At 43.2% G+C, this 14,101-nt stretch overlaps 1 protein-coding gene across 1 annotated transcript in view; it reads right to left on the bottom strand.

The window, feature by feature from the left end:
- LOC149345536 (uncharacterized) overlaps nucleotides 1–14,101 on the bottom strand; it is a 57,241-nt gene that overhangs the window by 28,060 nt on the left and 15,080 nt on the right. The window lies entirely within an intron of this gene.

Below are 14,101 nucleotides of genomic sequence, written 5' to 3'. Positions count from 1 at the left end.
TGCAGCGCTATTACCATTTCTGTCTCAAATTATGCACCATCTAGCCCAAATTGACGAGGGGTGGGCATGGCAGCAGCCTCAGCGGCAACATGCCAAGGAACCCTTTCTGTTTCGTACTGCAGGTTGTGGCGGTTCTGCTGCGAGCTGAGTTATCGTCATGCAGTTGTTTCCGCGCTGCATTACGCCACAATGAAAGCCTTGGGGCGCATCCACTATCATCGACATGTGTCGGTGACATCTGCCTTCTGGAGGACCCGACAGCGCCAGCTATCACCGCCACGCCTATGCCAACAGCGGTTACGTCGGACCACATGACCCGCTTCCCAGCTATAAAAGAACAGACCACACCGAGCCTCATCAGTGGGCATGGCAGCAGCCTCAGCGGCAACATGCTAAGGAACCATTTCTGTTTCGTACTGCAGGTTGGTCGGTACTTACCTACTAAATGCTATCGAAGTGATAACCGCTTCTTAGTGCTGCTGCCTTGCCCACTACCTTTGATGAATGTTTTCAATTATTTCATTTCTATACCAAGAGTCCTATTGGTATGTGGCGATGTGGAGGCAAATCCGGGCCCTACAGAAAAAGAAATGCTTTCAGAATTACTGGACGGCCAGGAAAAATTAGCCTCAGCTGTGGAAGCTTTACGTTCTCAAACCGACATTGAGCGGAACATTTCAGCTCTGACCGAACGCATAGAAGGTCTTGAAAAGCAGCTGGTAGGTTTGAACACTTTGAGCAATGTAATAGAGGACACTGTCGAGAAGGTTGATAAGCAGTTTTCAGCACTCATTTCCAAAGTCGATGACTTGGAAGATAGGAGTCGCAGAAACAATTTAGTTGTATACGGATTAGCTGAGGAGGATGAAGAGACAGCAGCTGAACTTGAAACAAAACTTATTACTGAGGTCTTTCAAGAGAAATTAAAGTTAACTGTCACTGGCATTAAGAGGTGTCATAGACTTGGTCGCAAAATGGGAGATAAAACACGCCCTGTGATAGTGAAATTTCTAGATTACCGAGAAAAGTGTCGGCATTAAAGTCAGCCTACAAGCTAAAGGGATCTGCGATTTCAATCTCAGAAGACCTTTCTGCCAGGATGCGGGAAATACGAAAGCACCTGTGGAAGAGGAAAAAATGCACACAGGAAAAAGATAATGGGCCAAAGTGAAATTGGTGCACAATAAATTGTCCATTGACAGTGTAATGTACGGCTGGGATGAAGTGAAGGGTGCCCGTTTCAAATTAAACAGTAAAAATCACTGACAGCACAAGCACGTTCCTAAATCACTAAAAATATTAAATGTAAACTGCAGAAGCATATTAAATAAAATTAGCGAGTTAGAAGGAATTCTACTTTGCGAAGATCCAGATATCGCGGTTTTAACGGAGACATGGTTAAGAGAAACCGTTTGCGATAGCGAATTTGCACCAGCTGACTACAGTGTACTTAGGAAAGACCGCGGTAGCAAAGGAGGAAGAGTTGCCATAATCTTTAAAAGTTATTTAAATATATTGAGCATGCCTGAAGTGCCTAATATTGAATGCATTTTCTGTAAGGCATACCACAACAATGTCCGGTATATTGTAGGAGCTTTGTATAGGCCGCCTGGATCACCGGTCAGTGTTTTAAATAACCTAGGAGATTATATGAGAACTTTTATTAAGCCAAGCGATCGGATTACTGTAGCAGGCGATTTCAATTTACCAGATATTGACTGGCCAACTTTCGAGATCAAATCTCATAGTGATGAATCAAGTGAGGCCATGCTTGATATAGCGTTCTCATATGACTTGACGCAAACTGTAGAGCACCCGACCCGAATACAAAGAAATTCAAAATCCATACTAGACCTTTTCTTTGTTTCTGGCACAATTTTAGATACAACTAAATGTGTAGTGATACCCGGTATCTCTGATCACAAGGCCGTTCTACTAACTCTTTCAGGCCTGACTATTGATAAAAATTGCTCTGAAATGCATTTTAGAAACTTCTCTCGAGCTGATGATGTTTCAATTGTCGACATTCTTTCCCTCAATTTCGATATATTTTGTAATAACAATGACAGTGTTGACAAACTTTGGGACTGGTTTACAGCTATGATACATGAATGTATTGAATGCCACGTGCCGGTTATTGTTAAAAAGAGAGCAAAAAACCCATGGATTTCTCCGGCGACACTGCAGTTAAAAAGAAAACTGAAACGGATGAAAAAGAACAAAGCAAAGTGTGATTCCCCAGAATTGGAACAAAAAATCATTTTGCTTACTTCTCAACTAAAACAGAACACTGTCACTGACAAACAGCGTTACTTTAATAAATGTTTGCCCAACTTTATATCACAGTACCCCGAGAAATTCTGGCGTTTTTGAGTATGAGTATGAGTTTATTTCAAACAAGCATGTTTACATACATGTTTGAGGTGTCATCACCATCATCATCAGCCTGACTACACCCACTGCAGGGCAAAGGCCTCTCCCATGTCTGTCCAATTAACCCTGTCCTTTGTCAGTTGCCGCCACTGTATCCCTGCAAACTTCTTAATCTCATCCGCCCATCTAACTTTCTGCCGTCCCCTGCTACGTTTGCTTTCTCTTGGAATCCACTCCGTTACCCTTAAGGACCAGCGGTTATCTTGCCTTCGCATTAAATGCCCTGCCCAAGCTCATTTCTTCCTCTTTATTTCAACTAAGATGTCAATAAGATGTCATTGAGGTGTATGGGAGTAAAAGCCGCTCAAGAGCAGCTTGAGAAAGCTCCCATTACCCTTCTATACTCGGCAGTGCAGGACAGAAAACACAGATTACACGAAAAAGATAACAGATAACAAAAATCAGCCAGAAGCAGCGCAGTACAACCAAAATTGTGCAATTACAACAATACAAGACATTATTATATGTTCACTTTATAATGGTACTCATGCAATAGATATACAGGTGCATTAGAAAAAAAGTTCTTTTAACCTTTTAAAAGAAAAAGAATAGCTGGTAATATTTTGTTGTGTAACTTTAAATTTATTTAATGTGTATGGCAAAGCAGAGTAAAGTGTTTCAAAGCCATAGTTTGTGCGCGGATGCGGAACGTGCCAGTGTTCGCGGCATCGTGTTGTGTAATTTGAGGGATTTTAAATTAAGTTAGCGATGTCTCTAAATAACATATTGTTTTGTTTAACCTGAACTTTATATGACCTAAGAATGCGAAATTCGTACATTTTTCCGATCTCCATGATATGGTATGTTGAGAAATAGGAGCTAACGTGTGACATAAAAGATACATTCACTATGGCTCTCATCGCAGCCTTCTGCAATTTCAGAAGTTTATTTTTACATGTAGACGTTTGGTCTCCCCAACCTCAAGGATCAATAATGAGTTTGAAATCAAAGGTGTTCTGGTCAGTGATGCACAAACGATATCGAATGTATTCAATGAACACTTTAAGTCCGTATTTACTGATGACAATAATAGCTTTCCAAAATTTGAAGCTTCCCTGCCGCCTCTGGATGACCTTGTAATTAGTGAGCATGGCATTTTAAACATGTTACTTAACCTTGATATAAAGAAATCACCTGGGCCAGAGAACATACCTAATGCCTTTTTTAAAAGATATGTCCAGTGGACATCTAAATATTTGTTTGTTTTATTTACAAGGTCCTTAAATGAAGGTCAAATTCCGAGAGACTGGGGGACTGCTAGAGTGAAACCGCTTGATAAAAGTGGAGAAAAGCGATTGATCAAGAACTACCGCCCTATTTCACTTACATCAACTGATTGTAAACTACTTGAACACATAATTCACAATCACATATCAAACTTTCTCGAAGCTAATAATTGTTTTACTAAGTATCAGCATGGATTCAGGAGGGGTTACTCAACTTGTACACAGCTAGTCGAAACTATACATGATTTTGCCTCGTCAATTAACAATGGAACGCAGATTGATGCCGTATTTATTGACTTCTCGAAAGCTTTTGATGAGGTTACTCACGAAAAGTTACTTTATAAATTGGACACAGTACTGCAAAACGAACAATTAGTAAAATGGATTTCAGCCTACCTTTCAAATAGAGAACAATTCGTCGTTTTTAATGATCATTCTTCTGACAGGCTTACAGTTCACTCTGGCGTCCCTCAGGGCTCTGTTCTTGGTCCTCTGTTGTTTTTAATATGTATTAATGATATTGTTGCTAACATTCCTGTAAAAATAAGACTTTACGCTGATGATTGTGTTATTTATGCAGAAGTAAGAAATGTTTCAAATCAGCTATTACTTAATAGTGCGTTGCAAACAATGTTCGCATGGCGTGAAGCATGGCAAAAGTCCATTAATTTTGAAAAAATTGTACTAATGAGAATCACCCACAAAAAGAAAGGCTTACCTTTCAATTATTCTATTAACGGCATGACGCTGACAGAAGTAACAGAATATAAATATCTAGGGCTCTGGGTCACTAACACTCTTAGTTGGAATAAACATATTGACTTCATAACGTGTAACGCTTTTCGTAAACTGTTTTTCTTGGGACGGGCATTGCGATTGTCTACCCCATCTGTACGCCTACTTGCTTACAAATGTATTGTTCTGCCTACCTTAGATTATGCTTCTATCATTTAGGACCCGTTCACGCTAACTAACATGTATAAATTAGAGAAGGTTCAAAAGAGGGCGGCACGATACATATATAACAACTACCGACGTACATCAGTAACACATCCTTTAATCCAAGCTGGCCTTCCGACAATATCGGAGCGAAATCGTTGTGCACGACTTAAATTTATGTATCAGTTAATCAAGCGACACTACAGAACGGAACTCACCGATTTGCTTATTTTTTCGTCTGGTTATGCGACGCGACAACGACACCAGCTAACTTTAACTCCTTATCGTGTTCGAAATAACTGCTTTAAATACTCACTCCTTCCACGAACTATTTCCGATTGGATTAACCTTACTAACACTGAAGTGCTGCACCCGTCACTGACGTTGTTCTCGCAACATATCACCTAGATTTTATTGCATTGCCTATTTCACTGTTCTGTTGTATATGTGTAATTGTTGCATTCCCAACGCTGCAGAAGAGCTTCAGCTTGCACTGTTAATTTTTGTTTACTTTTGCCTGTTTTGTTCAACTGCTTAATTTGTATCCCCACCCTGCTAAAATCCCAACTATGGGATTACAGTATCAATAAATATAAATATATTCTATACCGCCGCATGAACTGGTTGCCGTAAATCGTCTAAACGCAAGCAAGGCCGATCTCGAAGCGCAAGAAATGTGCCTTCTGGAGGGCGTAGGCTGTCTTCTTAAGTCTGTATTACTAAGCGGTATTTTCTGCAGAAAGCGGCCGTTTGTATGTTGCCCTTAAGGACAAGTAGCTATCTCGTCTTCCGATTAAATGTCCTGCCCAAGCCTATTTTGACTAGGATGTTATTAATCCGTGTTTGTTTACTCACCCATCCTGTCAACTTACGGTACACCAATATTTTTTTTCTTTCCAAAGCTCGCTGCGTGGTGCTTAACTTAAGCTGAACCCTCTTCGTTAGCCTCCACGTTTCTGCCCCATAGGTGAGTACCGGTAGGATACAGCTGTTGTGTACTTTTCTCTTGAGGGATATTGGTAAACTGCCTTTCATTATCTGGGAGAACCTTCCATATGCGCCCCACCACATTTTTATTCTTCTAGATAATTCCCTCTCATGATCCGGATCAGCGGCCACTACCTGCCCTAAGTAGATTATTTCCTTACCACTTGCAGCACCTCGCTACCAACTGTGTACTGCGGTTCCCTTTCGACACTGTTGAGCATTACTTTCGTTTTCTGCATGTTAATTCATAGCCCCACCGTTCTGCTCTGCCTGTCTAACTCATTGACCATGCTCTGCAGTTCATTCCCTGGGTTACTTCATTGAGTGTAAACTATTGAATTTAATTTAAGGCAGAAAGCTGGGCTAGTTGGTGTTTGGATTGAGAGGACATGGTAGTAGCGCTTAAAAAACAAGGACGACAGAGTAGAGGAAGACAACACAGGCGCTAGACATCAACTGACTTTATTCTCGAGAACAACAACGAATTTATAGACGACAATCAGGAGCATAAAAATCAACATTTGAATCGCATGCTTGATGGCACTTTCCGATACAAGAACCTCAAATCTTTAGTGCACAGATAAACATTTCGTTTGCTCACGCAGGTTTGCCGTTCCGAGTGAATGAGAAAGGCTTCCAATACTTCCCGCTCTTTCTGATCTGCACTGACATAAATCACACGTGTCTGCTCAAACAAATGGGTACATTTTTTGTCATTATGTTTACAGCGTTTGCAATGTGCCGCCAAGTGTCCCGGACCTGATATCGCAGCTGCAGGCCGTTTATGGCCTGCAGGACCAATGTGGTCTACCGGATTCCGCTATCGTGCGGAAAGTGCTACATCGGCCAAACCGGCCGTTGCATCAATGTTCGCCTCATGGAGCATAACAATTTGGCAGCTGCGATATCAGGTCCGGGACACTTAGCGGCACATTGCAAACGTTGTAAACATGATGACAAAAAATGTACCCCTTTGCTTGAGCAGACACGTGTGATTTATGTCAGTGCAGATCAGAAAGAGCGGGAAGTATTGGAAGCCTTTCTCATTCACTCGGAACGGCAAACCTGCGTGAGCAAACCAAATGTTTATCTGTGCACTAAAGATTTGAGGTTCTTGTATCGGGAAGTGCCATCACGCATGCGATTCAAATGTTGATTTTTATGCTCCCGATTGTCGCCTATAAATTCGTTGTTGTTCTCGAGAATAAAGTACGTTGATGTCTAGCGCCTGTGTTGTCTTTCTCTACTCTGTCGTCCTTGTTTTTTAAGCGCTACTACTATGTCCTCTCAATTGAATTTAATGCCGGTGGACTGTGCAGAATGCAAATACCCCATCGAAGTGGATGGGGGTTCCGTGAAATGCAGCGAGTGCGTTCTACAATATCATTTCGGCAGTTGCGCTGGCGTAACAGAAATATCCTTCAAAGGGAAACATGAAGGCGAGAAAAAATTGTGGCGGTGCGCCGCGTGTCGCACTGGTCGAGTGCCTTCCTCTAGTGAACTGAGCGGGCCGGATGACGATATCAAACTCATTCTCGCGTCAATCAATCAATCAATCAATCAATCAATCATTCAATCAATCAATCAATCAAAAACTGGAATGCTTACCAAGTCTGACGGAAAAAGTTGAGAGTATGGAAAAATCTCTGAAGTTCCTCTCGCACAAGTTTGATGAATTTAAGTGCAAAATCGAAAGCCAAGATAAAGAAATCAAGTCACTGAGAAAAACTGTAACGGAGCTTGACGAGAAGTGTGCAACACGCGAAACTGTTCAGGCTCATCTCCAGCAGCAGGCCAATGACCTTCAATTTAGGAGCAGGCGACTAAATATTGAAGTGCATGGGATACCTGTAATTCCTGGCGAGGACCTCGTTGTCTGCCTGAACCAGGCGGCAGATGCACTTCAAGTGCCACATATCGAGGAATCGGATATCGCAGATGTTCACAGGCTGCCTGCTAAGGATGGCAAAGTGCCCGGGATAATCGCCCGTTTCACACGACAGCGGGCCACGATGAATGGCTACAAAAGAAAACCAATCTTAAGGATCATACTGAATCTATCTTTGTCCAGGAGAACCTGACAAAGCACCGCCGTGAGTTGCTGAAGGAAACAAAAAGCAAGGCTAAAGCTAAAATGTACCAGTTTGCTTGGTATACCAATGGGAAAATTCTTGTGCAAAAAGCGCAGGGTGCACATGCCATTCAAATAAAAAGCCGAGATGACCTTGACAAACTGTAGGGGGACTGGTACTAAACTACTATCGCGAATATGACCAAGCAATACTATCTACCACCACAACTTAATCAATTTGCAGATAAACTTCCATTCGGGTCTCTAAAATGTATACACTTAAAACACACGTTCTGTTAGGAACAAGTTCTCTTGCCTAGAGGAATACTTTGATGGATTTTCTTTTCAAGTTTCTTGCATCATGCTGACTGAAACCTGGAGCACGGGTGATCATGACGTTTTTAAGCATACTAGTTTCACTTCTTTCAATCTCAACCGTTGTAGTAGTCGCGGAGGCGGAATAGCGCTTCTACTTCATGACAGTCTTGCTGGCCATTCCCTTGAACCCTACAGCACAACTGCTGCTGACTATGAAATACTTTCTTTGTGTATTGACCGCACAGTCCTATCAGTTTGCTACCGCCCATAACATAGTAATGTTCCAGCTTTCCTTAATTTTTATGACAACTTTCTTCACTTTATTGCTGAGAATAAATACACTTTAATCGCAGATGGTGATTTCAACATAGACATGAGTTGTACTAACACGTTTTGGCGGGCTAGTTGGTTAGGCATCTTGAATAAACAGCACGAACGAAGACGAGCACAAAAGACAAGAAAACGGACGACACAGCGCTGTGTCGTCCGTTTTCTTGTCTTTTGTGCTCGTCTTCGTTCGCGCTGTTTATTCAAGACTTGTACTAATTCACTCCAAAGAGAATTTAATACAGTTATACTTTCCAATGGATTTGTTAACGTGATTAAGGAACCCACCCGGGTAACTACGAATTGCAAATCTGTCTTAGACATCTTTATCACCAATTCTGCATTACCTACCCTTCATGCGGGAGTCCTCTCTTGCTATATTAGCGATCATCTTCCTGTATTTCTTTGCGCAACGAAAGCTGGCAACACAATAAACACTCAGCAAGCATTTTCCTACCAATTAATTGCGGATCAAACATTAGACGCTTTCTATGAAGCGCTCTCCGGTGCAGGCTGGAGGAATGTAGGTAAACACCGTGACGCAAATGAGGCATATAACTGCTTTCTCGCAATATTTAAATGCATTTACAACATGCACTTTCCTCTAAAGCAGCGCCGACAGCATCGGAATATACGTAAGCCATGAGAACTCCTGAACTTTATCGCGAAATTGACACTAAGCATAGTATGTACCCGAAAATTCTTACTACGCGTAAACCTGAAGACCTGAAACATTTTAAACAGTTTCGAAATAAATTAACCCGAAAGTTGCGCTCGGCGCGAATAGTGTACCACTTTACGTTCCTTCAGATGAGAAACGGGCGGTTTGATGTATTGCGGTCTCGATTAAGCATGCTGTTACACCGTGGCCAGTCGCATGCTGTCCCACTGAAATTGCAAGTGAATGATGGTCTTTTGTGCGGCAGCCAACTAGCAAATACATTTAACGATTTCTTTGCAAATATGGGTTCGAATGGGGTAACTTCTGAAGGGGTCAAATATGTGCATACTATGAACGACAGGTCGCTTTTTTTTCACCACACTAGGGCAGAGGAAGTGACAGACGTATTAAAAAATATGAACAATTCTACCAGCGATGATATCGATGGCATCCAGATACGGCCTGTCAAGTACGCAGCCGATGTCATTGCACCGATTCTTGCTGATCTTTTTAACATGTGCTTGATTGCCGGAGTCTTTCCAGATAAAATGCAGATAGCGAAAGTTAGTGTCTTGTATAAAAAAGGTGACAGGAACGACTTCGGCAATTACAGGCCTGTGTCCATGCTGCCGATTTTTTCAAAGGCGTTCGAGAAAATCTTACATTTGAGGCTATCAGTATTCTTTGATGCTTGTAACTTGCTCACGCCATTCCAATATGGCTTTCGTAAAGAAAAATCAACAGAACTGGCACTGCTTGAGCAAAAATAATACATTCTGTGTCAATTTGAGAATAAGGCACTTGTGGTTGGTATGTTTGTAGATTTCTCAGAGGCGTTTGATCTTGTCAATCACAATATCTTGCTCCAAAAGCTTCAACAATACGGTGACTGCCACTGCAACTACTTCACTCATACCTCTCCCATCGACAACAAGTTGTTCGGATAGGCAACGAAACTTCTGAAATTAAGTCTCTAGATTGTGGAGTGCCACAGGAGAGCATTTTTAGGGCCGTTGCTCTGCAATATATATGTCAACGATTTTGTTAATATATCCACGACTACAAAATATGTAATATATGCCGACCATATAAGCCTCTTCTATTCAGGTTCCGATTTGCAAGAAATAATTTATTTATGCAATATTACATTGAAATCATTACATGACTGGGCCACTGTTAACTCCATGCGTGTTAATGAAAACAAAAGAAAAGCAGTAATCTTTCGAGCGAAAAATAAGTACAGGGTCTGTTCTGAAAGTAGTAGGACTGGTTTCTTCCTGGGCGAACGGGCGGACGAGAGGTGGCCTGCGCGTGCAGGATCGTTGAAGGGGGATATTAGAAATGCTGGGGAAAATCGGCACTAGGCTCTCGGCCGTTGAAGAGAGGAGGTTGCTTGTGCTGTGAACCCCTGTCGAAACGTCTCGTCACGCAGAATCGTCGAGCGTTTACTGAATCAGCGATACGCGATCAAATTTTGAGTAAATCTTGGTAAAAGGGGCAAAGAGACTCACAACATGATTAAGGAGGCCTACTGTGACTCTTCTATGGGTAGATCAGGTGTTTTTGAGTGGCACAAGCTTTTCCGAGAAGGTAAGGAAAGAGTGGAGGAAGACGACCGCTCCAGACGCCCTTCGACCAGCAAGACCAACGAAAATGTGTAGCGAGTGAAACATTTGCTTAACAGTGATCGTAGAATGAGTATCAGAATGATGGCTGATGACTTGTGCATTCTTCAAACCCAAGTTTTTGAGGTCGTGACAGAAAACTTATCCATGAGGAAAGCGTGCGCGAAGTTGGTGCCGGGAGTGTTGTCAGAGGAGGAAAAGGCCAACCGGTAGGATCTTCTTCATCGTGCGAATGAGGATCCCGATTTTTTGCCCAGAACAAGGCGGCAACGCTGCCTCAGCACCCCTACAGCCTCTACTTGGCCCCGCCAGACTTTTCTCTGTTCCCGAGAATAAAATCGACACTCGAGGGGAAACATCACGGATCGCTAGAGGTGGTTCAACACGCCGTGACGAGGGAGCTAAACATCATTCCGGTGCAGGCGTTCCCGGAGGCGTACGAAAACTGTAAAACTCATTCGCAGCAGCGTGTAGGTGCGGAAGGGTGCTGCTACCTTGGAAAATTGTAATCGTTTGTACTATTCTCTTGAATAAATTTTGTTTAAAAAAATGAGTCCTACTACTTTCAGAACAGACCATGTATGTCCCTCCAAACCTAAATATTCTGCTCAATAACCATACAATTGATATTGTCGAACAGTTTAAATGTCTTGGGGTGGTATTAGCTTTCAATATGTCGTGGGATGGTCATGTAAATCATCTATCACAAAAGCTAGCTCAATTTACTGGAATTATAGGTCGCATGCGATCCCTACTACCTGTACAGGTGAAACTGTTATTATACAACGCACTGTTTTGCTCTCATCTTAACTACTGCCATTTGATCTGGGGAACGGCCCCACGTTCTACCCTACAGACGATTCACCTACTGCAAAAGAAATAGACACGTCATATATACAATGCCCCTTATGCAGCTCCCAGTGCGAACCTTTTCCGTGCTTCAACAATAATTAAAATCGTCAACCTTTATAAATATCGGTTAAGCTTCAGAGTTAAAAGAGAAACAAGAAACAATATCGACAACTTGCATAGGATTGCCAAAATGCAAGTAAGAGACTGCGCTTACAAAACAAGGCATAAAGAAACCTGGCTTCTGCACACTCCTAACCTAAATTTGTTAAAAGAAGGGCTCTGTTATCTGCTTCCATCTTTACTGAACGAGTATGAATTGAATGACTTTGATTTATTTTCGTGCACGTATAAGGAGCTTCGTGCTCTGTACGAACACATAGTAACATAACTAATATTTTGAGCATTACTACCTACCTGTGAACTCCATGAGTGCTGTAACATATCCATGAATACATAAAATATTTTGTTTTATTTCATTTGTGATACTTTAATGTTTTCCTGGTCAGTGTGTATGTCTTCGTTTATTTCCTTTTTTTCGTGTTTTGCTCTGTTTGCAATATTATTTAAATATGATTGTTCTCGCTTGAAGTTACCAATGATGATTGACATTTTTGCATTGTATGCTGTACTGTACATGAGTTATCTTTCTTTTTACATGTGTGTGTGCTGGTAACGGATGCTGCCGCTGTGCCAAACTGGGTGCTGCGGGCCAGTCAAGCTGTCAATGGGCAGCTTTTTCGTGCAGGTCTCCTCCATCTTGAAATTTCTAGGGGGCAAAATAAACTGATTTGATTTGAAGGTCAAGTCGCAGCGAAGAAGTTGTGTGAGCAGCTCAACCTGATCAACGTTCTGAACTAAGTAGACAGCATTGACATTGACGTTCTGGACATGTTTTTTTCTGGTGAGACCCGGAAAGTGGAATGTTCTTTTCGCGTCATCGCTTCTGAGTCAGGTACGTGGAAAAAGTGCGCGGCGAAGTTTTTGCAAGGGCACCTGAAATTTCTTCGTTGACCTTTCTTTGACAAAAGATTCATCTGCAGTCGATGGCTACTACAGATTGACTAACCACAAAAATATCCCAGCTTTTTCTGTTCATATCAAAGACTTGTTTTATTATTTGCCGCATATTGGTCTGCTGTCCTGTGTCGAGGCTGAAATTGACGAGTGCGGTGCACTGTACAAAAATTTGCACCTTTAAGGGTGCATTTCTGTGTGTATAACTCCACCCTTGCACCCTTCGAAAAGGGTGCAAAATATGCTCGTCGCACCCATAGCAGGAGTAGGATCGCTACAGCTGTGCCTGTATTTTTTGGGCACCTAAAAGGGTGCAAAGAGTGCTTATCGCACCCTTTTTCCGACGGCTTTAAAGTTTCATAGGTTTTTATTGCTTTAAAAGGCGCTGATCAATTTATTTTTTCGGGTGCACTCTTGAATGGAAGCAAAACATTTCCTACGAAAAGCTGCCGACGACATTTCTAACTTTGCACTAACGTTCCGGCATCTCGAACTATAATTATAATACCCCGATGTGTGTCTCACGGTGTTTTTGCACCTCCTTGCTGTGGAGTCACATTTGTTGTTGCGACTGAAAGAAGGAAGAAAAGGAAAGTGCACTGGCCTGCCGACTGGCTCCAGCCGAGCCACCACCGCTGCCGCGTGCAGATAGAGGAGAGTTAAAAAGAGAACAGAAGAAAGAGTGAAAGAACAGACGCGCGTCGCAACAACCGCGTCCGCTGAAGCGAAGACGCCGGCTGAAACAGATACCCTTCCGCGCATACTTTCTCTAAGTTTATATATGCCATTTTAGTGACATTTGTTGTCAATCAATCAATCAATCAATCAATCAATCAATCAATCAATCAATCATTTATTCAGACATGAACTAGTATGCACAGTACATGCCCACGAGATGAGACAAAAGGAAAAAGCTGCTGGCATTCTTCCTGACGAGGCCTTCCTGACGAGGCCTCGACCAGCCTACCTACTCCTGCGCCGCCGCTCACTCCCAACATCCAGCGTGTCATTCAGGAGCAGGTCGCCGAGGTAGTGCCCTCTCCTCCTCCACCTCCTCAGCAGCCACTGATCACGGCTCCATTAACTTACGCGGATGCTGTGGCGCGACCGCGGCCTTCGCCTGCTGCGCCTGCCTACGGGCCTCCCCATCACCTGTTAGAGCCCCAGCGAACCTGCACCAACCGCTTATCGTCCGGTTGCTCGCCCAAGACCACAGCCGCAGCCTCTCAACCCCTGGGGTACGCAAGACAACCGCCCTATTTGCTACGCCTGCGGAGTCGCTGGCCACGTGGCTCGCTTGTGCCGCAGTCGCGACTATCGTCCGTATATTTATAGGCGTGAGCCGACTTACGATCTATCCCCGACCTCCTCGCCTGTGTCACATGAGCCGCCTCCCGATCCGTCTTCGTCTAGCTACCGTTTCCGCTCTCACCGCTCGCCGTCCCCTGGGCGACGTTCCCGCTCTCCGATGCTCCGCCGCCCACCCGCTCCGCAAGCGGAAAACTAACGACCGCAGTTCCGGAGGCAAGAACTGCGCCGCCAGCGACTCGCTCAAGACCTGTCTCCGTGCCCGCCAACATCATCACCGTGTTCCGCCAACATCATCACCGTGTTCGTTGAGGGAGTCGCCGTCGAAGCACTTGTTGAC

The sequence above is a fragment of the Amblyomma mixtum genome, chromosome 4, assembly GCF_055824585.1.
Source record: "Amblyomma mixtum isolate Tamu chromosome 4, ASM5582458v1, whole genome shotgun sequence".
In the NCBI taxonomy this organism is placed as follows: Eukaryota; Metazoa; Arthropoda; class Arachnida; order Ixodida; family Ixodidae; genus Amblyomma; species Amblyomma mixtum.
This window is presented reverse-complemented; position numbering and strand designations above follow the sequence as displayed.